Source organism: Zootoca vivipara, chromosome 3 (assembly GCF_963506605.1).
Source record: "Zootoca vivipara chromosome 3, rZooViv1.1, whole genome shotgun sequence".
In the NCBI taxonomy this organism is placed as follows: domain Eukaryota; kingdom Metazoa; phylum Chordata; class Lepidosauria; order Squamata; family Lacertidae; genus Zootoca; species Zootoca vivipara.
In genome coordinates, this window is record NC_083278.1 from 60084938 (window position 1) to 60110994 (window position 26057).

Here is a 26057-nt window from a genome sequence, read left to right on the forward strand (position 1 = left end):
GAAGAGCTTCCTGACAGTAAGAGCTGTTCAGCAGTGGAGTTTGCTGCCAAGAAGTGTGGTGGAGTCTCCTTCTTTGGAGGTCTTTAAGCGGAGGCTTGACAGCCATCTGTCAGGAATGCTTTGATGGTGCTTCCTGCTTGGCAGGGGGTTGGACTGGATGGCCCTTGTGGTCTCTTCCAACTCTATGATTCTAAGTTTGTCACTGGTATGAGCTTTCGTGTGCATGCACACTTCTTCAGATGCAAAGAAGAAGTGTACATGCACACAAAAGCTCATACCAATGACAAACTTAGCTGGTCTCTAAGGTGCTACTGGAAGGATTTTTTCTATTTTATTTTACCTTTTATTAGCTATGACATCATGCTAAGCTCCTTGCTGCCTTGCACCTCCTCGCACCCCCAGTAAGCAGCAACCATGTGCAGTGTTGAGAACCCAGAAGAACAAGGCAGCTCCAGCCCCACTGCTCTGCTGGTTGAGATAGTATGGCCTTGGAAGAAGGCAAGGAGACTTTAAAAAACAAAAGGAGTAAAAAGATTTATGCAGAATAGCATGAAAATGGCAAACTTTGAAGTCTAGTTAACAGATGTTCAAGGGTTGGAACCAGTGCCAGGATGTTTGATATAATACCAGGCAATCCAATAAGCATGAAAGAAATAAACTGAGATGAGATCACAACTTGGAGAACTTGAATTTTAGCCAAAGAGGGTGCAGTCTTCTCCATCTCAAGAACCCATTTTCCAGAGATGATTGCCAAAGGATTGAGAAGTTCCACTTTAACAGTATTTCCTCAGGAAGTGGTGAGGTTTTCACCTGCTCCCTTTAAAAGAAGCAAGTTTAAATGGAACATTATGCAATGACAGTGGCAGATTCTGATAACTAACATCAATACAGTGCAAATTTGCTGCAACAGCACTCGTGGTACTCTCTCGGCTTTTCATGTCCCTGCGGTTCTGAAATGCTGACTTGCCTTTGTGCGTGTTTGTGTTATTGAACATGTGCACACTGACACAGTTTCAAAACTAGCTGTCACATAGAAAGAAAATGGTTTGAAGGTCTGTTGTGTTTTATTTGAATCTGTAACTGAAAACTTAAATATAAATATTTTTGAAAAGTGTGATTTACGTTATAAATAAATGTTAAGCTTTTTAAAATGTGGACTGGATACACTTTTCTGTGAAATTTCAGCTAGATTGAATATGTTTTGGGTGGCCATCATTATCATTGTATAATTGTCACTCTATCCACATCAACCACATGCATAGAAGTCTGCATATATGCACAAATATTTCTTGCTAGATTGCTTTCTAAATTTAAACAATGCATGCAAAATATAGTTTGGTGAATAAAACACTAAGCTCATCTTCATTTTTAAATGTAAGGGATGAATTGGGCAAAAAGATTACCAACACATCTTCTTTGATGTATTCTTTTGAGACACCATTTGTCTGGACCCAGGTACAAATTTGTGAGCCAACTGTTTTCTGCCCTTACTTTTTTATTTTAGTACTGTGTAATATCTTTAGATTTCTGGCTGCCTGATCTGTATTTATAACCAGACTTGGCAAATTGGCTTACCATTTTTAATGAGGGACAGTGCAGACTGTGGTGTTTTTATGATATATAGTTTATTTACACACATATGCAACCTGAAACTACAATTGGAAGGGCTACCCAGGTAAGGGAGAGGACCCACCTATTGGCCCTCTGGCACAGAGCAACAGAGGTAATTATGGGAATTGTGCTGAATAGCAAACCACACTCCCATCCCATTCTCCCTTTGCTGTCATTGGGTAAGTTCGTATTTCAGCATAACAGATGATCAGGAAAGATCTTTTGTTTTTAAAGTATGCTTTAAAATTATGATTCTTCTTGGTATGAGAAAGTGAAATAGAATGGCTTCTGATGACCTTCCCCTTTATGGGGCTAGTTCAGCTAATTAGGGATGCAGGAGAAACCCTTTGTGGCTTGGCCTGGGTGATCTTTCTCAACTAACATAGTTCTGTATTTTATATTTTAAGCGCATTAGCAAAGGACAGATTGTTTGCTTCCATCCAGGAGAATAAAAGTACTGTATTGGTTCTCCACTTTCACAAAGTTTTTGCCTATAAAGTCAAACCAAGGAAGGGACTAAGAGCTTAATCAAATGCACAGCTTACTAATTCATACTTTTGTGTTCTGTGATCAGGAGTTTTCAGTAGAGATGGGGAAGAAATTTATTTACGCTCACAATTTATTATGAACTTACCTAATCTGCAGTGCCTGTAGCACTATTTTATTTCTTATCGTATATTTATATCCCACCTGTACCTCCAGTGAGCTCAAGGCGATGTGCATGGTTTTCCTCATCCCCATTTTATTTTATCCACAGGACAACTCTGTGAGGTTGGTTAGGCTGAGAGATGGTGACTGGCCAAGATCACCCAGCATGCTTCATGGCTCAGTGGAGATTTGAATTCTGGTCTCTCAGGTCCTAGCCCAGTACCCAAGCTACTACACCACAAACCGAAACACCCTTCAAAATCCACACTTCTCCATCTTTTGTGATGCGGTTTCCCAGCCATATAATGTGTCCGAAAATGTGTATAGCAGGGGGAAGTGTGCATAAAAATGCACAAATCAGTAAAAAGCACAAAAAAATCCATTATATCGGGGGAAATTGCTTGCCAAAAGGAGAAACGCACACCCAATTGCAGAGGAACTTTTATGAGAGGCAAGTATTTTGTATGTATTGGCCAACCTTATCTGCATTCAATAGTGGGAAGAAGTGATGGCCACTTTGGTGGTATGTGTTGAGGCATGAAAACAAAAAGACCATAGAGAATCAAAGAGTTGGATGGGACATTAGAGCATACCTGCCAAGTCTCTTGTGGAGAAATCCGGGATCGGCAGCCGCGCGACACCGGAAGTTGCGTAGACGCAACTTCTGGTGTCGCTTTGCCCATCTATGGGCACCAAAAATGGCCGCCACTGGAAGTCGCGTCTAGGCATGTCCGGAAGTGCGTAGATGCAACTTCCGGCGCCGGCCATTTTTGGTGCCCATCGATGGGCAAAGCGACACCAGAAGTTGTGTCTACGCACTTCCGGACAAGTGTAGACGCGACTTCTGGCGCCGGTGCCGGCCATTTTCTGGTGCCCATAGATGGGCAAAGCAGCACCAGAAAAATGCCCACTGACAGGAGTCAAAATAAGGGAGATTAATAGGAGAGGTGCTGAAACGGGAGACCGCCGGGAAACGGTAAGGAAAAACGGTTTTTTTCCGGGAAATACGGGGTGCTTGGCAGCTATGCATTAGAGGTCATTCAACCCTTCCCCCTGCTCAGTGTAGGATCTGCAATTGAAGATGTATCCACAGCAGGGGTGAGCAAACTTTTTCAGCAGGGTCCGGTCCACTGTCCCTCAGACCTTGTGGGGGGCCGGACTATATTTTGAAGAAAAAATAAAATGAACGAATTCCTATGCCCCTCAAATAACCCAGAGATGCATTTTAAATAAAAGGACACTTTCTACTCACGTAAAAACATGCTGATTCCCGGACCGTCCGCGGGCTGGATTTAGAAGGCGATTGGGCCGGATCCAGCCCCCTGGTCTTAGTTTGCCTACCCATGATCTACAGCATCACTGACAGATGGTATTCTCAACTTCTGCTTAAATACCTCCCACAAAGGAGGACCCCCCATTGCTTTCCGAGGCAGTCAAACAGCTTGCACCGTTAGGATGGTCCTCCTCATATTTACCCAGCATCTTATTCTCCGCATTTTCCTCCCACTGGTCCTAGGCCTGCCCTCAGGAGGTTGCAAGTGCCTGGCAGAATTGTGGAACCTTCCAAAGGAGGATCTGAAAAGGTTTGTGCATCTTAGTAAATATAATGAAGCCGACAGATCATTCTCTGCAGCTGAAACAGATGGTTGCTTATAGGGATGACTGCTAGTATGAACTATGCATCTTTTTTCATTCTCAGTTGCAGCCCTTGGGCTGAAAATAATATCATTCTGTACAAGGAGTATGTTTTCCTATTCACAAAGGAAACACACCAGTGATAGTGATAAAGCCACCCACAAATTAACAGAAAAGATTTATTGATGTGATAGTTTTGAGAAGAAATTTTGTATAAATGCAGGGCAAAACTGTAATAGGCTTTTTATTAAAGATAGACAAGGTTTTTCTTTTTTTGCTCGGACAAAGCATTGGAAGAACCTGCCCATCTTGTCCACACTAGGAGGTTAATTAAAATTTAAAACATTTAACAGCATTTGGCATTGATCTGTGTTATTTTCAAGGCTAGGAAGGACAAAATAGTGTGCCAATATTTAGAAGTCTACAAGTAGTTATGTGACAGGAAGAAATGACCTGTGGAGCCAGATTTAAATGGATATATTTGACACTGAAGAACTTTCAGTAGGTTGAGAATCATTTGATTGACTTGGAAGACATTTTGACACTAAAGATGCTTGAATACATTGAAATGGCATTTTCATTGACTTAAGAAGACATGAAACAATATTGTATGCTTGGGGAGCTTATCTAGATGCAAACTGAGGACTTCCTCACAGCCCCATGATTCTTGGCTGAAAGACTTGGGTTTGGTCAGGAGAGGGGTAATGGAACCAGTAGGACTGCTAGAGATTGTCTTGATGGTTTTGGAGAAGTGGCCAGTGTTTCTATTAAGAACATGTCCCTGAATCAACTTCCCACTTCCTGTGGCTGGAGGTGATATCACCAAGGTATATCTTTGAAAAGGAAATATAAAAAGCAGTCAGTCAGACTTGGAATGGGGCTGGAGACGGAGTCCTGATTCTTCTCTCTGCGACAATCCAAAGCTATTGCTTTGGTATTCCCTCCCTTCCAAGTCTAATGGTGGGGCAGGATCTGTTGGCGTGAATATTCTATCTTAATTCCTCTCTGTGTATATCTCACAAGACATCATAAGCTTCCAGTGGGCTCAAACCTAAGCTTTTAAATCAAGCATAAGGCACTGAGACCTCTGAAACTTCTCAGAGCATGAACATTGGACAGTATCAATCTAACTCGTCCTGTCATTCTATCAGTGCAATGATTTGCGCTTGCACAAAGGAACTCCTCACTCCTCTCCTATGCACCAATTAAATCTCTTCTGTGTTTTCCCCCACCAGTCTTAAAGAGCTGATTGGGGAAGGGAACAGAGCAGGGAAATTCTGTTGCACAAAGTGCATTCCCCTCTACTGTTGTGACATCATCTTCTCTGCTGTTTGGTAAATTTGTGTGGCTAAATGTTTGTTCTGTCTTGTGGGGCTGTGCAATTCATAGGTTACCTCCCCCCCCCGATGCTTTTAAAAATAGAATTGGAAAAAATAAATATCTTAAAATAATATCTTTTAAGACTAGGATTGCAAAATAAATATCTTAAAATAATATCTGCATATCAGGATGCAGGTATCAGGAAGGGAGTATGAGGAAATGAGGCAAATAGTGGTAAAAAAGAAGTTCTAGGACTTATTGACAAATTAAAAACAAATCACCCGGTCCAGATGGCACCTTCCCAACAGTACTCATATTTGGAAGCCTTGATCATCTGACAAAAATATGTAACTTGTCCTTAAGATTAGCCTCTGTACTGGAAAGCACCAATTTCAGACCCTCAAGGGGCCCAATTTTCCAGGGACATTCCTGATTTAGAGAATCCGTTCTGGTTTCTGATTTGATCTCATGTTGCCTTGCCATTGGAGCTTACAAGGTCAAATGGGGAAATAACATACTACTGTGTATTTCCCCCAGCCTGGTGAGGATTAATTGGTGTTTCATATACAAAGCCAACACTAGTGGTTCCCTTTAATAAAAGTCTGGGAAACTTTATCCCAGACTTTTAGAGAGTTGTTTTCAACAAGGATGGCCCTCTATTAGACACGCCTCCAATACTGCTTCAGTTCTGAGCCTTGTGACTGAATTGCTGCTTTTCAAGGTGACTAGAGAAGAGATCCCTCTCTGTCTTTAATGTGCTCTAGCTTCTCTTCCCGCTTTCAAACTGAGGAGAGCACTGCATTTGGTTTGAGGCCTGACTGGATTTTATAGTCGGGGATTATCCAGCTCTTCCCTGGCTCTGTATCTGATGCTTTTAATGTTTTAGCTTTTAAAAACCTGAGTGGCATATATGGGTGCCGTACACTTATATAGGGAATACATGGAACCTCAAATGAATGTGGACACTGGGAAAGAGTTAAATTTGTCTACAATTAAACACTGCTCCCAAAGATCAAACCCACACTTCTGTCGCAGATGAGGTTAGAGACTTGGTACACCTATTGTGTGCTGAGAGAGACCTTTTAACCACCCCCCGAAATAAATTCAGACAAGACTCAAAATTTTGGTTTGGTTTTTGGCAGAATTTAGGCCACAACTTTATTACAATCAACTAGCTCCCTGCACCCTTGCAGGCAGCACTGACCCTGGGCACCAACCATAGGTCAGCCTAGGGTGAACACCCAGCAAAGTGGAAGGCAGGGTCAAGCCAGTCCACCAGCCAGACTCAGGCTCCGGGCACAACCCCTCTCAGGGTTGACCAACCAAGAGTCCCAGGATTCCTTTAATGGAATCCTGCTACATGGCAGGCGAAACCCAAATGGCACCAGCCAATCAGCCAAGTGGGGAAAATTCCTGCCATGCACCTGTCCCAACGACAGGTGACACATGACGGCATAGCAAGGTCAAGCGTGCAAGCCCTAAAAATAGGGAGAGGTGGGTGGTGTTAGGTTTTTCCTTTAAGACTGATGTGGTCAATGGTGCTACACAGAGATGTGTGTTTGTAACCTTGTTCTGAATGATAGCACACCTGTCTGTAAGCTTTTGCTAATTTGAATAATTGAAGTTAGAGTTTGCTTACTGTAATGTGATTGGGTAATTGACTATTTTGAATTCTGTATTTAAGCAAATGGTTCATGGGTGTGGTGGTGGTGCTGTATTGTGAAATGAGAGGAAAGGAGTTGAGGAGTGTGGTGTATATAATTGTAAATAAAAGCAAGCAAAGATACTGAAGACGACTTTGTTATTTCGTCAACCCTGCCGCTGTTGCCACTCAGTTGGTGCGTATTTTGCCCAACAGGTGGGTGTTCCAATGCACAGAGCCCAAAAGAGGAAGCTCAGGGACATGTGCATTGACTTAAATAGAGGTCCCTCGATTGCCCAATTGCTCCCGAGATCGAGGGACCTCCAATAGGGTGTTGTGGCTATCCAAATGTTCCCACCCACAACACAAGGTCTGGTTGCCAGGTCCCACCGCAACACGTGCCCTCTTGTTAGGGAGGGCCCGATTTCCTGCTTCCTGCTCAATTCTTTCTCACTGCTGCAATCATTCCCTTTCATTTGTAAATCCTGCCCCCCCCTCCTTCGAGGCTTTCTTCCTTCAAAGCTACCTAGCCCACCTGTCTTCCTTTACAGCTCAACCACTGCGGACGATTCACTGGCCAATAGTTTGTGCCCGTAATTTCACCCTCTTCCTGGATTAGCTTTTGTTCTGCCAATACAGTTGGCTTTCTTGAAAGACAGTGTGAGTGCCTATTACTCAGACATATTTTTCTGTCCAATGTTATTACTAAAATATTAGCATTTTTCAAACTTAATGACCTCACAGGTTTTGGACGTCTCTATTTATTTAGTTTTTTGTTGTATGTAGGGCTTTTTTGTTGTTGTTTTTTAAACTGAACTCACCGGAACTCGGTTCCGGTACTTCTCAGGTGGGCACTGTTGCCATTTTTAAAAGAACAAGGAAGGCGCTCATATTGAATTCTGGTATGTTCTGGTATATAATAATAATAATAATAATAATAATAATAATAATAATAATAATAATAATAATTTCTTATTTGTACCCCGCCCATCCGTCTGGGTCTCCCCAGCCACTCTGGGTGGCTTCCAGCAAAGATTAAAATACAATAAAATGTCACAAATTAAAAACTTCCCTAAATAGGGCTGCCTCCAGATGCTTTCTAAATGTCAGGTAGTTGTTTATCTCTTTGACCTCTGATGGTATGTAACAATTTTTGAGCCAACCGGAGCCCTCAAGGTGATTCATAGTAAAATTAATATATAATGATTAAAAATGCTAAGATCAACACAATTTAGGGGAGACAGCCCACCAAGACAACAACTGGGAGAGACAACCTAATAGCTACAACACCCCCCAAAGCATTATCAATAAGTTACATACAAGCAGAATAAATAGATGGATTCGCAAATTTCACCATTGTGATTAATTTTCAAATTAAACGAATAACCATAATTAGATATAAAACAGCCCACAATACGAAACATAGTAACAAATTAACCTTAATTCTCTATCATGTGGATTGCCATGTTTAAACATTGCATTAAAACTAAACAAAAACCATGTTATGTTTGCAATGTATTTTGTTTCGTGGTGTGCAATATGTATTGCTGTGGTATATCTATACCCAGATGTAATTAGCAATTCTGCCACCTTATGATTGCTAGTTTTTAGTTTTAGCTTGGGGGATTCCTTGGTATCTTGATTCTAAGCACGTCCATTCAGAAGTAGGATTGCAGCCTTATAAAAAGTCAATGCTTTTATGCTCCTCTGAATCATAGTCAGTGCGCTTGTCTTCAAGCTTTGGCTGGTGTGTGCGTGATTATCAGGGATGAATTTTTTGAAATACAAATCATTTGGATTTGGCACTAGACCTAGTTTCAAAAAGTAGCCTATCTGTTATCAGCTTTTGTTTATTTTCAATAAGAAAACATTGCCTTCTCCCCCCCCTGGCCCCCTCCGCAATTGGTTTTGGTATAGCACAGTCAAATCAACCTGTGTCAGGTTGGTTTTCATGGTTCACTGGGCACGAAGCACCAATGATTTCCTTCTTCAGCCATCCGACTGAAAATTATTTTGCTTATCATTCAATTTAAATTGCCCCTCTACAAAAACATAACCTATCAGCAGAAAGGGATTTATTGCTCACTTTTGCTTTTCTAACTTTGCCTGGGTTAAAACTGAAACAATCATAAGCTATTGCATAGTGGAATGCAGATTGTTTTTTGTTTGTTTTTAAAAAGCCTGAAGGAAAATGGAGATAGACTAAATGGCTTCTTTAACAGGCCCAAATGTTATCCTAGTATACGTCTACATTGATCCATTTTCACATGATTCCTTCTCTTATATGCTGTTGGAATATTGCAGTCTTACTTAACACTGTGTTCTATTGCAATTTTCTCTCTCTCTCATTTTCTTCTTTTGCCTGTTCCTCCCCGTAAAATTAAACAATCAAAATCTTAAACGTAGAAACCAACTTAACGATTTCACTTTGTACTAGGAGAAATTGTTAGGATTAGCATTTTGGTGTTCATTCCATCTGCCCACATCTTCTCCCTACACATTTATCTGTTTCTTCTTTTAATCTGATACCAATAAAGTTGTTAATATTTTGAATCAGTTCCTGATGGTGGTAATGGTCTGGATGAGGCCTAACAAACAGATTTAGTTGAGGCAAGACATAACGTAGTCCTAAAAGAAAGAGGACACAGATCCTGCACTATGGGTTCATGCTACTTCGGGTGGGATAGTGCTGCCATCTGGTTCATAGTTGGTGAGTCAGGGGCTGAAGGCCCCCTTTCCTGGGTTGCGTAGCAGCCCTCAAGAAGCAGTGGCAAGTTCTGGTGAAATACTGTGAGATTTTGGCAGGATTTCAGTGAGCTCTTGCAAGATTTTGGCAAGAACGTGCCAAAAACTGTGGCTGGTGCTACTTCTCCATCAGTGGCAGAGGTGGTGGGGTGGGGAGGGTACTGTACATTGCTTCTTGGGCATGCATGAGGCTTTTTCGGTTAAATTCTTTTTGTGACTGTGTGGAACCCAGTTCAGCTACTGATTGATTGATTGTGTGACTGCAGAAATGGGTAAAAGCCCCCCCATCCAAACAATGACTATAATCAGTGCAGGAAAGAAATAATAATTTTAATTTTTATCATCTACAATACTGTCTTATTTATTTTATAGTACAGTACATTGATTATTGCTTTCATGTTGTGGATCAATAGTCTCGTTTGATAGTAAAAATCATGTTAAATTGCTGCTTTAGGGGTTGTTTTTCATCGTCTGGAACGGATGACTCCGTTTTGCATTACTTTCTATGGGAAAGCGTGCCTTGGTTTTGGAACGCTTTGGTTTTGGAACGGACTTCCGGAATGGATTAAGTTTGAGAACCAAGGTACCATTGTAATGTACTTTTGTAGGCTATCCCATTGATATATGAATTTTAATGTATACTTTACCTCCATATGCATCTTGGTACACATGATTTGCCTGGAGAACTTCATTACAAAATTCACACAAGTGAGAATTTTGGAGATTAGCTGTGGTTTGTGTGTTGCCTTTAAAAAGTGCAAGTTTGCCTTTAAATGTGAACTGAATCAAATTTCGCCCCCATCCCTAGCCGAAATGAAGGGCCTTCTCCAGACTGCACCCAGATCATGGAACATTTTAAAATGCAGTTAGCACTCTTCCTTGCTAGTTCTTGAAGACTTTTTTTTAAAAAAAACAAACCTCTAGTAGGCTTTTGCTATATGTGGGCAAAAATATTTTTGTTTTGTTTCTGATTTTTAACCACTGATTTTGTTACTTTGGCGTCTTAAAAAAATGTTGTTTTATAAAATTGCATTTTTTTAAATATTGTAAGGCATTTTGAGATGTGTCTTTGAACCAGACAGCCCAATATAAATGGTTAAATAAATAAATAAATAAATAAGCAAACTTTTAGTAGGCTTTTATGCATAGCTGATTAGCCAAGTTCTTTTTTTAAAAACTCCCCTCCCTTCTTGATTTGTATAGCTCTATGAATTTAACAAGGTAATGAAATGAAGTTAGACTAAATAGGTTTTTGGTATCCCTGTCCATAATCCTGGTTGTAAAAAGAGACAACTAAAGAGGTCAAATCAGTTGGACAAGCTTAGCCTGGCAGATTGATTGGGAGGAATGGCCTTTGCATAACTAAAGAACTGGCCAAGTACCGTTGATTTCTTGTCAAAGGAGCCAATGGTTGGAGAGCCTTCTGGAAGGCAAGCATGCCTTTCTTCTCCCACTTCTGGCTGAAGGTGATGTCATAAAGCTGTATCCATGAGAAAGGGAAGAAAAGAAAAGATGGAGGTAGATCTCCACCCACCTTGTTCTCTGCCAGTAATAGTGTCAGCAGCCAGTCCATAATACACGTGAAAAGCTGAGGCTACAAGATGGTAGAAGCCTCAGTGAGATTTGGCTGTGTGAGATTTGAAGATGGGTGGGCTTGTGCTTTTAATTGTATCACTGTAGCAGCTGCACACCAGAACTGGGCACCTCTAACATACTACATAAGGGGCGTGGGTGGCGCTGTGGTGTAAACGATGGGGTGAGCTCTCGTTGCTCGGTCCCAGCTCCTGCCAACCTAGCAGTTCGAAAACACATCAAAGTACAAGTAGATAAATAGGTACACTCCAGCGGGAAGGTAAACAGCGTTTCTGTGTGCTGCTCTGGTTCACCAGAAGCAGCTTAGTCATGCTGGCCACATGAGCCGGAAAAACTGTCTGCGGACAAACACTGGCTCCCTTGGCCTGTAAAGTGAGATGAGCGCCGCAACCCCAGAGTTGTTTGCGACTGGACTTAACTGTCAGGGGCCCTTTACCTTTATCTTCAACATACTACATAAAGAATAATGTATTAAGCTGAAATAAAAATGGCAATACAACAGCACCAGTGTGGACCCAGCCGTTGGAGGAAAATTCACCTCTGGTGATATGCTTTTGAAAGGACATGCAACATACTGATCTGTGCATTATGTTCATGGTGCTACCTAGGCATGTGGATAGGATGTTTTTTCTAAGTTTTGGGCATTTAGCCTCATTATTTATTATAGCCATACAACCAAATTTTGCTTATGTTTAGAAATATTCTCCTCCCATTAAGAGTCACCAGTGATGTTCCATTCTTGGAGATTAGTCCATACAACTTTACAATATAGTAAGATGAGTCGGAGGGTGAAATAATCAAGGGATTCAATAGGCAGGCGCTTGTTTAGGAAAGCCATTCTCCCCTCCTCCCACATCTTCAGTTTGGATGAAGACATGTGTTCCTCTGCTCGCCCTTTTGATGCATCCTTAATTAGACATGTACAACCAATTTGATGGGTGGGTGGGGGAAGGATTGTACAAACACACAACCTTGGACTAATATAAAGGCTCTTTCTTGCTTGGAATGCTCAGCACACAACAAACCTGTTTGACCTTCAAATCCCAGATTGTTTGCAGAGTTGGCATCTAGCTTAAACATCTATTTATTTATGAACTGAACAAAATTTATGTAAAAATAGCTGAGTGAGACTACGCTCCAGGTTTGAATATGTTTCAGATCTAGTAAGGTTGTACCCCTAAGTTTAGAACGCATGTGCTTGGCTCCTGCATTAATTGAGGAAAGTGCAGATGACTCCACTTCAAATATGGCTCTGGATATGCACACAGAAGACTTTAGCATTTTAAAACACCATCAACGTTATTATTTGTCTTTTCCGTAGCACTTCTAACCAATACCATAGCTTACTTGAACAGAATTACAGTAACTTAAGGCAGAATCAAAAGCAACTGGTTAGCTTTTGGCACAGCCCTCCCTTGCAAAACCACCACCATCACCTTCAAATAAATTTGGAACTTGGTTGCAATGGGAAACTCCACCACATGCTTTATATTTCAGATTTAGTTGGACAATCTTTCACTGATGGAAAGAAAGGGATTCTCCAGATCTCTTCCTGTACCTGAAACTGCCCCAGATATAAGATAATTCCTGTGACAAAATAACACAGCAGTGGAGTGTTTCTTCCATCATATAGTTCAACAAACAAACAGCATAGATCTAGAGTTCTCCTCACAGGATGCTCCAACTGAAGGAAGTGAGGAGACCCTCTGTGCCCCCTGAAAAGCTGTTTTTTTAAAAAAAACCATTTCCAGAATGGTTTTTATATGTGCGTAGATTCCACCTTAGTCTTTAGTCTGGAGAACTCTTGTCATGGTTGAATCTGTCTCCATAGCAGTTCATGGACTTTCCTGAACTGTTCATCTTTGGACATCTTCTGACTTTTATTGTATCTTTTGAAAAGGTGACTCACTTGCAGTAGACTAGAGCAATCTTTTAGATTTTATCATCAGTTTTATATAGCATGATACATCCTTTTTAATTTCTAAAGTTAATAAAACTCTTTAAGGCTAGAAGCTTCACCCAACTTCCATGGGAGTAAGATCCACTGAATTCAACAGGAATTACTTCTGAGTAGACATGTTTAGGATTCCAGTGAAAAAGAGTTTTTTTAAAAAAAATTACAATGCTTTTTCTAAAGAAGTTTGAAATTTGAAGAAGTTTGAAGTTACAGTATCGTACTTGCAATTGATGGAGAGCAAGTTTATTTCATTTAGTCTTGCAAAGTAATGATTATAACAGATAAGGACTGTTCCATCCAGATAAAACATGATGAACATTCTGAATAGTTGCAATAAAGAGACATACCAATTGGATCCAAGGAGCTATACATGCTCCTATTTGATCAGTAAACCTCTATGCCACATCACAGACTGCTTTTGATTGCCTGTTAGTTTCGAAACAAGTTTGTCCTGCAGCACTATTTGAGTTGCTATTCAAGAAATGTCCAAAAACCCCTTGGGCATATAGAACTAGTTGCACAATTATTTGGACCCAAGCCTGTATCTACAGCTTATTGTTAATGATTTGGGGTTGCTGTTTGTGAGTCTAGATACCTGACTTATAAGCAGTGAACGTGGTTCCCTGAGTGCATGGAAATGCTGTTTACCTTCCTGCCACAGCAGTACTTATTTATCTACTTGCACTGGCATGCTTTCAAACTGCTAGGTTGGAAGGAGCTGGGACAGAGCAATGGAAGCTCACCCTGTCACGGGGATGCGAACCACCGACCTTCTGATCAGCAAGCCCAAGAGGCTCAGTGGTTTAGACCACAGCGCCGTGTTTTTGGAGAAAAATGGAAAGAGGACTCCTTTTTCCTTCCCCACACTTTGGAGTCTCACATTGTACAGATTTAAACATCGCTGCAGACAGGTGCTCTCCTCTTAGAGGCTGGAGATATTGAAGGTCCCACTAGTCTCTATCTATTTGTCAGTCCCTCAGTTCGTGAAAGTTCACTTTGTCTTCTGAGGCCTGCCACTTCTGAGAATGGTTCACCTGCATATGTGAATCTACCATGTACTTGCATATATTTGCACTTTCTGATATATAAGATGTACAAGCCTTCCTCCGCCACCCCCCCCCCACAGGCATGGAAACTAGCATTACTTCCACTCGAAAGTACTTTCTCTGAAGAAAAGGACAGGATGAGTACTAGAAGATGTCTCAGACATTAAAGGTCTGTGATGATATTCAGAAACTTTGAGAGTATTTTAATGAAGTTGAATTTCCTGTCCGCAGTTGTCATTGGTATCATTATACCTGACCTGACTCATATTCATCGTTTACTGTAGCTAGCTTATGTTTCGGTATGTGCATTGAACCACTGGAAATGGCTATTGCTTGAAAAATGCAATGACTGGGTTTATTTGTTTACTTACTTATTGACTGACTGACTGACTGACTTACGTAAGTAAGTAAGTAAGTAAGTAAGTACATTACTACACTGTTCTTTAGCATGACAGTTCCCAGGGAGATTTGCAAGAAAATGATGACCCAGGCTAATATTCAACATTACTCTGCAATTTCTGTTATTTTCAGTGAAGTTTGCAAAACGTTTTCTGTTGAAAGGAAAAGAGGTTTGCTGCTTCGGTACCTGATCAATGACTTATTTCCACTGTGTCATGTAAATATCTCTTCAAGCCTGCAATCCTAACCACACTTCAACAAGTCCTGTTGAAGTCAGTGCTGCATGCAATTTAGCAATCCTCAATTTAGGATCGCAACCCTTATTTATACTCATTCTTGAACGAATTAAAGGTTGCAATCCTGCACACAACATAGGGGATAAATCACACCTTTTTTCATTTAAGAAGCCTGAGATCAGGACTGCAAGTCAAAGTTTTTTTCTTTTTCTTTTTGAAGGCTAATAAGCCTTTGAAAAAGAAGTCTTGATTATGATTTATTTAAAAATATATTGCATCTTTCATAAATGTACTTTCCTGGGATTTGTAAAGTATTTAGGAGTTTTGATCTGATAAACACACATTGTAACTTCTAATTTTATCTCTACATATTTTAAAATAGACAGAAGGAAATGTGTCATAGTTCTGCATTTATGAAAAGATGAATGATGCCTGAAAGCTACGTTGGAAGAGTCATCCCACAGACTAGTACCAGAGTTTATTTTAAACATAGCTATAATTAATCCTTGCTTACACACTGAATGTGAGTCACTCATATACACTGTCAGAAAATGATGCTGATCAAGTTATTCTAGATATTACAGAAGCTTCAATCTAGGATGGTTCAGAAAGAGATAAAAAAACCCTCCCCTTAGTTAATATATAGCCAAATGGTTTCATTCTGTGATGTCAAGGAAATATTTTAATATTTGAAAATTCAGCCAGAACTAGCTGAAATTCCAGAAAGTATGGAGTCTTTCCCATAACATTATAGGGATATAATAATGGTTACTAGCTACACCAGCTTGTCAAGCAGTCTTCACAACTCTATTGCACCTCTGAAGCCCCAGAGGACTAGAAAGAATATTTTAATTGGTGATTCAACCTTAGCAGAAACATGCTTTTAGGAAATAAGGCCTATACTGTTGTCTTCACACCAGGCTCACTAGCCTTTGTTGCCATGGTAATCTGTTATAGCATGTTAAAACCAGTGAAGTGGAAAACAAGATGGCCTCCTCATTTGTTAGCCTTGAGGAAAGTCATAGATATTAACAAATCATTAATGCGTTAACAGATACTACAAAGATTGAACCAAAATAAACACCATTATATTAATGATGCAATGTTAATATCTCAGGAAGTTGACTCTTAATTGCTTCTCAAAATGGGATCATATTTTATTGAATTCTTTTACTTCTGATATTCACAGGGGCTCACCTTGACAAATTTTACTCAAATACTTAACAAGAACTGAAATAAGTGGGTTGTAATAAAATCCCCTCCCTTCTTTATATTCCCATTTGAAAAGGTATCCTTAAACAGGTCATACTGAATTTCACACATAAATATTAGTTCTAGAATGACCAGTGTGTGGCATAAATAAGATAAATATATCTTTTGTAGCTGAAAGACAGCTGTCTCGTCAACGTCTCCCGAACTGAAAAGGAGTGACATTTCTTAGAAAGAAGGTCTGTTTGGTGCCTGAAAGGGGTGGGGGTTGGTGAGGAAGGACAGAGTGAGGTTAAATGAATATCAGCAGGAGAAAAGCAACAAAAGCTTTATCTTATTAAGAAGAATTTAAACCGCATAACCTGTAGCTGCAGATAATGTAAACATTATGATAATGTGAAATAAGAAGCAAGCAGGTTAATATCTAGTTATCTTGTCTGACGATTCTGTAAGGAAGTGGCTTCACAATAATTGCTTAATTAATAGCAGTCCTTTCCCATCAACCTACCCCCACCACATGCTCCACTGGGAATAAAGATGGAGGTGTGGAATTTCACACATTCTTGAAAGACACATTGATGAAAAAGGATTTATTTTGTTAATTCTTCCAGCAGACCAAATCTTTTCCTGGGAGCCAATAGCACTTCAAAATCTGGATGATAAAAGAAACCAATTAACAGCAAAGAAGAGGGATGAAAACAAATAGGCAACCTTACTATTTCCCTAGGACTAAAAGCTATCAGTAACAGAAACATCTAAGTGTATCCTCACAACCCCTCCATCCATGCTGGGTAAACCTTTTCAGCATGTAATCACTAAGCCTGTATGCTTCTTTGGCTAATTTAAAAATCTTGAATTCCCTTTTGTTCCTTGGGCTGATGACACTGATGTCTCAAAGGTGTAAGTGCCTGCTGTTTGTTTCCAAAGCAGCTTGAGTCCATGAGCTGAAAAGAATATTGATTTTAAGGGCTGCCTGTTTTATTTACACAGGCTGCCCAGAAACTGACGGGATCAAACTGGATAAGATTCCTCCTAATAATGCACCCCTCCAGGCCTTCTTGCAAAACCAAAACCCAATAAAACGAGTGCATCTTAATCAGCTAGTGAGAGATACTAGATCAGGCTGACGATTTGGAATGTGAAATATTTCCTACCTGTACACATCCCTTGCCCTTCCTGATCAGACACCTCCAAATCGTTCCATGAAGGCAACCATTGTCCTGTAATTGCATTTATCTGAAATTTTAGTACAGGCATTTTCTTGCAGCTTCAAGGAATGCAGAATTCCGAGGCACGTGAAGCAATAAAATGGTGCACATTATAGAAATGGGTATGTGTGTGGCAGAACTGGGGAGCTGCCTGTGACAATGAACAGGTCAAGAAGAAATAGGACAAGTTCACATATTCATGTTCATCACTCAGTGGCTCCAACATCAACAAGAGAAATGACTATAAAATACATTTTGATTTAGGTGTGATGGTATTCATAGAATATCTTTCATCAAAGCATCCAGCAAAAAAGAAATGGAAGGACACAGAGGCCACCGAATGTGTTTTATAATATGGACAACAGTGCACCGCTCTGTGTATTAAAAAAAAAAAGTGTCAGCAACAATTCATACAATGTGCATAAAAGGCACATCAATCCTATCATTGCTCCATAAAAACTGCAAGAGTTGTACACAGTCTTATTGCTTCCAAATATGCATATGGAAAATAATGGGAATCATAAAAGCTTGCTTCTGATTCAACTGAACATTGCAAAGAGACATTGGGTTGAATTGATAATGTATCTGAAATTATTTGGCAGTTGTAGCACTGGGCATTCTCTTGCTTAGAGCTGATCAGGGAAAATAACAGTCTTTCTGAATTTATCCATCCAGATTTTTGGCTTCCTACCAAATCGATGTTCACTGCCAGGGTTTATAACCATGATTTATGGATTGGTAGCTTTCAGGAGGATGGATGCACCATAAAGGAATGGAGAAAAGGAGAAAAAGACTGAAAAGACTGAAAAGAAGCAGACAGAACTCCCTAGGAAAAAAGAAGAAGGAGACAGACAGGATAATGGCAAGGAAAACAATGGGAGGAGGAATTACTTTAAAAAAATAATTAAAAATACAGTATATGACAAAGACTCTCCATTTGCAAGACAAAGGTCTCTTGAGGGAGGTCTTGTTAGTAGAGCTGAAATGAAATGGTTGCTTCGATTTTCCAGGCCAAATATGAATAACTGTGTGCTGACACAAAAGCCCTTGGTTCCATATTTTTTTTCTAATAAATACACAACTACGTTTATTTCACACCACAATTAAATAATGCATTATTTACTCATACAAGGTATAAAGTATATAGCGCAGACATATGTACAATATCTTATAAACCAATAATAATCTGTCTTGTACTTGGTTCCACATTTATGACCTTTAGAAGCTGTCTTCTAAAATAGAAGTAACGGCTCACAAAGGGAACAAACAATGAACTGTCAAACAGTAAATCAATATAAAACTTTCAGTTACTCAAAGAAAATCAATGTTTAGTGGCAACAAACTAGATAATATAGGAGTGAATGATCCACCCTGAGACCTGCTGGTATAGGACGGTATATAAATTTAATTAATAATATTCATCATCATCATCATCATCATAAAAGATTGGCATTTTTCTCTATTAATTTTGCTTCTGCTTGATCCAGTGTTCATTTGGGGAATTAGAAGGTGGAGTATCATGAAAAGAAAGAAGTGTTTGGTTATTTGTGAAATTTTCACATAGTTCTCAGCTACACTCTGAAGGGTTTCAAAATGGTTAGACCAATGTTATGGTCCAAACAAGATAGCTTCTGTTGTGCTACGGTACTGCTATTAGTCCTGAACCAAGGTTGTTGGTATCCTGTTCTTACTCAGTGACAACTTAACAAGGTTATAAAAATCATGAATTCAGCAACGGTCCAGACAAAGTCCATGGCACTTGCGCATTTGCTACCACTGATCACCTACATCTTCCCTAGAAACTGGACATGAAAGGGTTTGATTGAACATATATCAAGAAGGCCTGGCAACACCTTCCTGACTTCATACCTATTTCTGGCAGAAAGAGTAGATACATTCCTTTTATCCAAATGGTTAAAGGGGGCTGCAGAAAGATACTTTTGGGTGAAAGTTGAAGGTTTCCTCTCAAAAACTCTGCAACCCTGCTATGAACAAGGGAAACAGGAGGTGATTAGACAAAGTGTGGTATGGTTTGTGAGAAGAAGGAAAGAATTCAGTAAGTTTATGCTATTTAGACTTTGAACTGCAGGAGGAATCTGATACACAACAATGTAGATAAGAGAGAGGCTGAATCCCCTTGTATTTGTGTGGAGGGGGTATCATGCCAATACTGAGGAATAAGCCTGTACTCAACCCAAGATCAGGACCATGCTGCCTGACCCCAGCTCTGGATATGCATGCATTGGTGTGGTTGTCTGCAAAAAACCAACCAACCAACCAACCTACAAACCTAAAAGGGGACTTGAAGAAGTCAAAGAACATTGTGAAAAGCAAGTGAAGAGTTATATATGCTACATGTATAAACTACATATCAGGGGTAATGTGGTGGGAAACCTTTGGTTTATCAAATGTTGATGGACTCCAGCTCTGAGCAACCTCAATCAGTGGGGCCAATGATGAGGGATGATGTCAGTTTTAGTTCAGAAACGTATGGAGAGCCACAGGTTCCCCGACGTGATTTTAGAACAGGCATCTCCAAACTTGGCCCTCCAGATGTTTTGGGACTACAACTCCCATCATCCCTAGCTAACAGGACCAGTGGTCAGGGATGATGGGAATTGTAGTCCCAGAACATCTGGAGGGCTGAGTTTGGGGATGCCTGTTCTAGAATGACTTTTCTTCCCAACTTCCAGTTTGTAACATGCAGAATTGGTTCACATTAAGCTGTTCATCATGTGCTTTGACCATTTCCATGTAAATGTCTGCAGGAGAAGTTGAAAAAGCAATTTAGGGTTCTGTTTGAAGCAGCTTCTGAGAGGAATTATTCCCTTCTTCAGGTATCTGGATGTTGACAATCCAGGAATCTTCTTTAGATTCACTTAATGTCTGGGGAAGTTAATTCTAATATTTTAAGTGACAGATTTGATGGCAGACTTGACTACCATGTAGTAAATCCTATCTTGCTGAGCAGTATGAAGAGTATTTTTCAGCCTTTGTCAGGTCTATGTAGATTTTCAAGGGGCATCTCCGATCTCGGCATTTCTGCGACAGCTGGTGGAATGAGAAAATAATGTCGACTGTTGACCTCTGAGCTTTAAAGCCTCATTGTGGCTCAGGATAGATCCTATCAGCAAGTGACTGTACAGAGGTACCTCGGGTTACAAACACTTCAGGTTACAAACACTTCAGGTTACAAATGCTTCAGGTTACAAACTCTGCTAACCTGAAGAAGTGAAACTCTGTTATCTGAAGAAGTGTGCATGCACACGAAAGCTCATACCTATGACGGACTTAGTTGGTCTCTAAGGTGCTACTGGAAGGATTTTATTTATTTTGTTTCTGCTAACCCAGAAATAGTACCTCAGTTTAAGAACTTTGCTTCAGGATGAGAACAGAAATTGTGCTCTGGTGGCGTGGCGGCAGCAGGAGACCCCATTAGCTAAAGTGGTGTTCAGGTTAAGAACAGTTTCAGGTTAAGAACGGACCTCCAGAACGAATTAAGTTCTCAACCAGAGGTACCACTGTAATCTGTTGAGAACTACATGGCTGAAGGCTTCCCCCACAGTTCTCAGCAGGGAGATTTCACTGTAGTTGTTACAGTCATGGCAGTCACCTTTGTTCTTGTAGGTCACAATTCTGGAGTCGAGCATGACTTGTGGCATGGATCCTTGTGATAAGATGAGTTATGTTCCAGTTTGGGAGGGGAGGATAGCTTGGCTTATTCTGAGGCAATGTAAATTATCTTTGGGGGAGTTTGCCCAAACCCTTCCACCACAGAATGCTTTGGAAATTCTCCCGAATTTCCAAAGCAATTTGCCATGCATGGGTAGTTACAATTAGAAAACACACACAAACCCAAGTCCTGCTGGGTGTTCCAAGCTGTCTCTGGATTGTGGCCATAGGCAGTAATCTGTCTTCTTTCTCTCCTAGATTCCGAAATTTAGTGCTTAGACACTAAGGAGAATTTACATCCCTTTGCATTTCCAGCTTAAATGTCAGATGATCAGAACTGTTGTTATATTTCATATATTTGAATCAGGAGAGTATTTAAAGTCTGTGTTATTTTTGTGCGCTACTCCCACTTCAGAGTATAACATATACATTCTTATGGTCAAGCCAGCCTTCTTAATATGGGTCTTTCAACAAGATTGGAAAGCGAATGAAACTGTACATGAATCCTGGCTTCCACATTTGAAGTGCCTGTACCCTTTCCATGCAAAGACAGCTTTCAACTCTAATTCAGACTAATTGCTAGGTTTGCATGGAACAAGCAGATAGGCTCCAATTTTATAACAAAGGCTTGGAGTGAGCTAAATATCCCATAATGTTATGTATAAAATGAATCACTTAAGGTTGAGAAATCTTATGCAGAGAGAGCCGGTTAACCCAGTTTCCATTATATTTGTTGGCAATTGATGAAACAGTTCACTAAATAAGACATCCAAAAGACAGGTCCGAAACAAGACAATATGTCTCTGACCTAAGTTCAGAGCACCAACGTTACATTTTTGCTGGATTCCAAAATCCAGTCTTATCTGCCCATTTTCAAGTGCTGCAGATATATTCACATTTGGGGGGGGGGAGGGTGTCAACTGGAAAAGAGATGTGAATGACTAATAATTTCATTTCATGCCGCTGTTTACATAATGAAATGATTTTAAATGAAAAAGAAAATGATTCAAAATGAAACGTCGAAATGAGACAAGAGTATAGCTTCAGTGGGATCTGAAAGGGAGTCGACAATGTATTTTCAACATGGAAACTGCCAGTTGTTGTGGACTACAAGTCCCATCATCCTGCTCAGGGCCGTCTTAAGCATATCGGGCACCCTGGCGCCGTGGTGCGATGATTGCTCCGACGCCCCGCCCCGTTTCTCACCGTGGCGGGTGAGCGGGCGCAGCCGCACGGCGCCCCCCTGGTGGCCCTGCACCCCCAGGCTTGCCTTAGAGCCGGCCCTGATCCTGCTTATTAGCTGTGCTGGCTGGGGCTGATGGAACTTGCAATCCAAAATATCTAGAGGGCAGCATGTTGGCCATGCCTGGAATAGAGCAAAACACAATGTATAACTGGGAACATTTTTTTTTTTATCCCTTGCCCCGTCCTTGCAGCAACCAAAAATTCCCATCTTACTGTATGCCGACGACATGGCAGTCCTCTCGCTAACAAAGTGGGGACTTAACAACATGATGAGAGGACTCGTGAAATTTTGGGAAGAAAACTCCCTAACAATCAATTTTTCCAAAACCAAAATAATCCCTTTTGGCAAGACAAAACCAAACCCATCGTGGTACCTCGAGGGTCACACCATTGACCAATGTTCAGTTTTTAAATACTTGGGCATCACTTTTCACCATAGATTATGTTGGACAGCCCTTTTAAACACAATTATTCTGGCTGCTCGTCGGACCATCGGATGCTTTGGTGAAATTTTTCTTCGGAAATGGTGGACAACTGGTGGCGCCGACCAGAAAGATCTACATCAGTAAAGTACCCCCAATGCTGTTATACAGGGTGGAAATATGGGGATGGATCATGAATGTACTCCAGCGTCTGGAGTCTCTGCAAAATCTCCTGGCAAGAAACATCTTGGGCCTCCCTAATGGATCCATGGCCGCCCAATTGAGACTAGAATTGGGATTACCATCTATAGTAGGTAAAGCCCATACCAGGATAATTATCTACTACAAATCCCTTGCAGAAATTCAAAACTCCCGACTAGCATTTACAGCCCTTACCGGCAGCAGTACCTGGTCTAAGGCCATGAAATTCATCTGTGACTGCTACTCCCTTCCAGACTTTGCTGCCCTGACCTCATGGGAAAACGAACAAATCCACAGTTGGATCCTAGCTAGAGATGAAGCTTTTGATCTAGCACAATCTAAAGCGGCCAAACTCTCCACATGGCTTCCCCACGTGAAGGCAGTTAGATCTCTGGCCCACTATCTGAGTGATCTGACAAACCCCACGTTAAGAAGGACCTTCACACTAGCTCGATTCCATGCCATCCCCACAGCATTCTTACGTGGCGTTTTTTCCAACACACCATTGAACCTTCGACTCTGCCCATGCAATGATATTTGAGGACTATATACACGTTTTCTTTTACTGTCCTTTATATGCCTCAGTTAGATCCAGGCTTCTCTCTTTATTCCCGATGACCATCACACGGGACATCGACTGCATGAAGTACCTATTGGTGGACGCCAACCCCTTGGTTTTACGCGATGTGGCCATTTACATTTTACAGGCCCTGAAACTCAGGGCCACCTTTTTGGCTAACTTGCCCAGCCCTAGTCCTATGTAAACCCCTGTTATACTCACAGTCGACACGCCTTGCTTTGTCTTTTACCTTACCAGTCGCACTCAGCTGGATTTTATATTTAATGTTATAGTTGTATTTGTTGTATTCTATGTTGTTGTGCGACAGTTGCCTGTTTGATCTTTTATATGTGCTATGGCTATATGGCTAATGCAATAAACTTTGATTTGATTTGATTTGATCCCTTGTTGTTAGAGATGGCTCAAGATATTTTGGGGCCCAAAGGGGAAAAGCCAATGCTGTGTTTCAATTATAGTAAAATAATTGATGAAGTAATTTATATTTTGCTGTTCTCTAATATACCCAAATATTTGCTTGACATTTGCCTTCCCTTGTGTCATGTTAGGGCTGACTCTGGTTGCTGATAACCTGGTTTTTTAAATGCATGTTAAAACATATTCTCTTGATGTAAATTTGCTCCTCTTGTTGTGCTCTGACTTTAGTTCCTTTCCTTTGTCTCCTAGAACTCAATGGGGACATTGGATGTATATGGAAGAAATTAATCAGGCCTACAGACGTAGGGGGTGGACTCCATATAATGGTGATCCATATGCTGGGAAGTTGGAGCCACTTGTTGTTGCAAATTATAGCCCATTCACACTGTTCCACAGAAATCAGTGAAAGCTATTGAGAAATGCTGTTGCTATCTGCATAGATGATCTCATAATCCAACACTGGCTTCAGGTGTTTCTGTGTGATAAGAAATGGAACCCAGGAACTGGCCTTTTGCACATATAATGATGTCCTATCAGACAAAGAGACTCGGATTCTAATTCTATTTTTCCCTGGCCTGTTCAGGTTGCACATTTCAGTTTGTAACAGTATGTAGAGCCTAGAGACTTATTTTTACTACAAGAGCTGCTATAAAGAAATTCACTACCATTTCAAAATACATATTATTTGATGAACTGTATAGCTGGAAGCCTCCTACCCACCTAGCAGTTTGAAAGCACGTCAAGTGCAAGTAGATAAATAGGTACCACTCCGGAGGGAAGGTAAACAGCGTTTCCGTGTGCTGTTCTGGTTCACCAGAAGCAGCTTAGTCATGCTGGCCACATAACCTGGAAGCAGTCTGCGGACAAACGCCGGCTCCCTCGGCCTATAGAGAGAGATGAGCACGCAACCCCAGAGTCGTCCGCGGCTGGACCTAACGGTCAGGGGTCCCTTTACTTTTACCTTTTACAGCTAGAAAAACAATGTAGATGGAGAGAAACAGCAATTTGGTTGAGACTAGACACAGATGAGAGTTTCAAAGCTTCTCCCAAAATTTACAAGGATGATGGATAGAAAGAAATCATAGCGATCACAGTTTCCCCAAGTGTACTAGGACTTTTTGATGTTACCACATGGAGGCAATAACATGCTTATGGTCTGGTTTCTTCAAAAGGGTCAATCATAAGCTGGGTGTCGATGTTCCAAGCATAACATTTTTGCCGTGGTCATCCAGTGATCTTCATAACTGAATGGGCGTGGGGACCTGAGTCTTCCCAGTAATAGTCCAACACTCTAAGCATTGCACTACATTGGCTTTCTCAATATTATCCAGATCCTTAGCATGGCAACATGATAATGGGCTTTTTAAGTGGAAATAATGATGATGATGATGATGATGATGTCTGTTAGCTCACATTTTATAGGATAAATCCATTGACACCAATAGAATTGTTTTAGATCTAAACAGTTTTGGTATCACAGTCACAGTTTGTGGAGACAAACTTCAGTTTAGCAGATAGAACTGCTGTTGTGCAGAGTTGGCAGTACACACACACAGAGAGAGAGAGCAATGGGGGAGAATAAGCAAGATTGCAAGAATCCTTGTCTCCATCAGAGCATTCAGAAATACTTAAGTAAACAGAACCAGCAGCTCTTTAATTTTCCCATGAGAGGGAAAAGTCAAAAACCCCTGTCATTCATCCTCACTGTGAAATTATTAACATTATCTTACTGAGACGTGGAATAAGCTGAACATCCTCTCTTCCAAAATTTCAAGGGTATTTGTCCATTACAGTTTCCCAAATGGCAGTTAATTTGAACCTGATATATTCTACTCAAATAAGAAATAAAAGTAATATAGACAAGCAGACCAGCTGGTTACCTCTGTATCACTATCATGCATGCTCAGTGTCTTAATTTTGCTCTGAATCCTCCTCAGGTGCCTTTGCCTGTGATAATTCCTCTTGGGCCACATTCACACCATACATAGAAAGCACTTTCAGAGACTCATAGAACTGTAGAGTCGGAAGGGACCCTGAGGGCCATCTACTCTAACCCCCTGAAATGCAGCTTGCCCATATGGGGATCAAACCTGCAACCTTGGCGTTATCAGCACCATGCTCTAACCAACTGAGCTACTCAGGCTGACAATACCACTTAAACAGCCAAAGAATGCTAGGAGCTGCTGTTTGTTAAGGGTGCTGAGAGCTGTTAGGAGACCCCCTACTCCCTTCCCCCTTCCCAGAACTACAATTCCCAGAGTTCTCTGTGAAGAG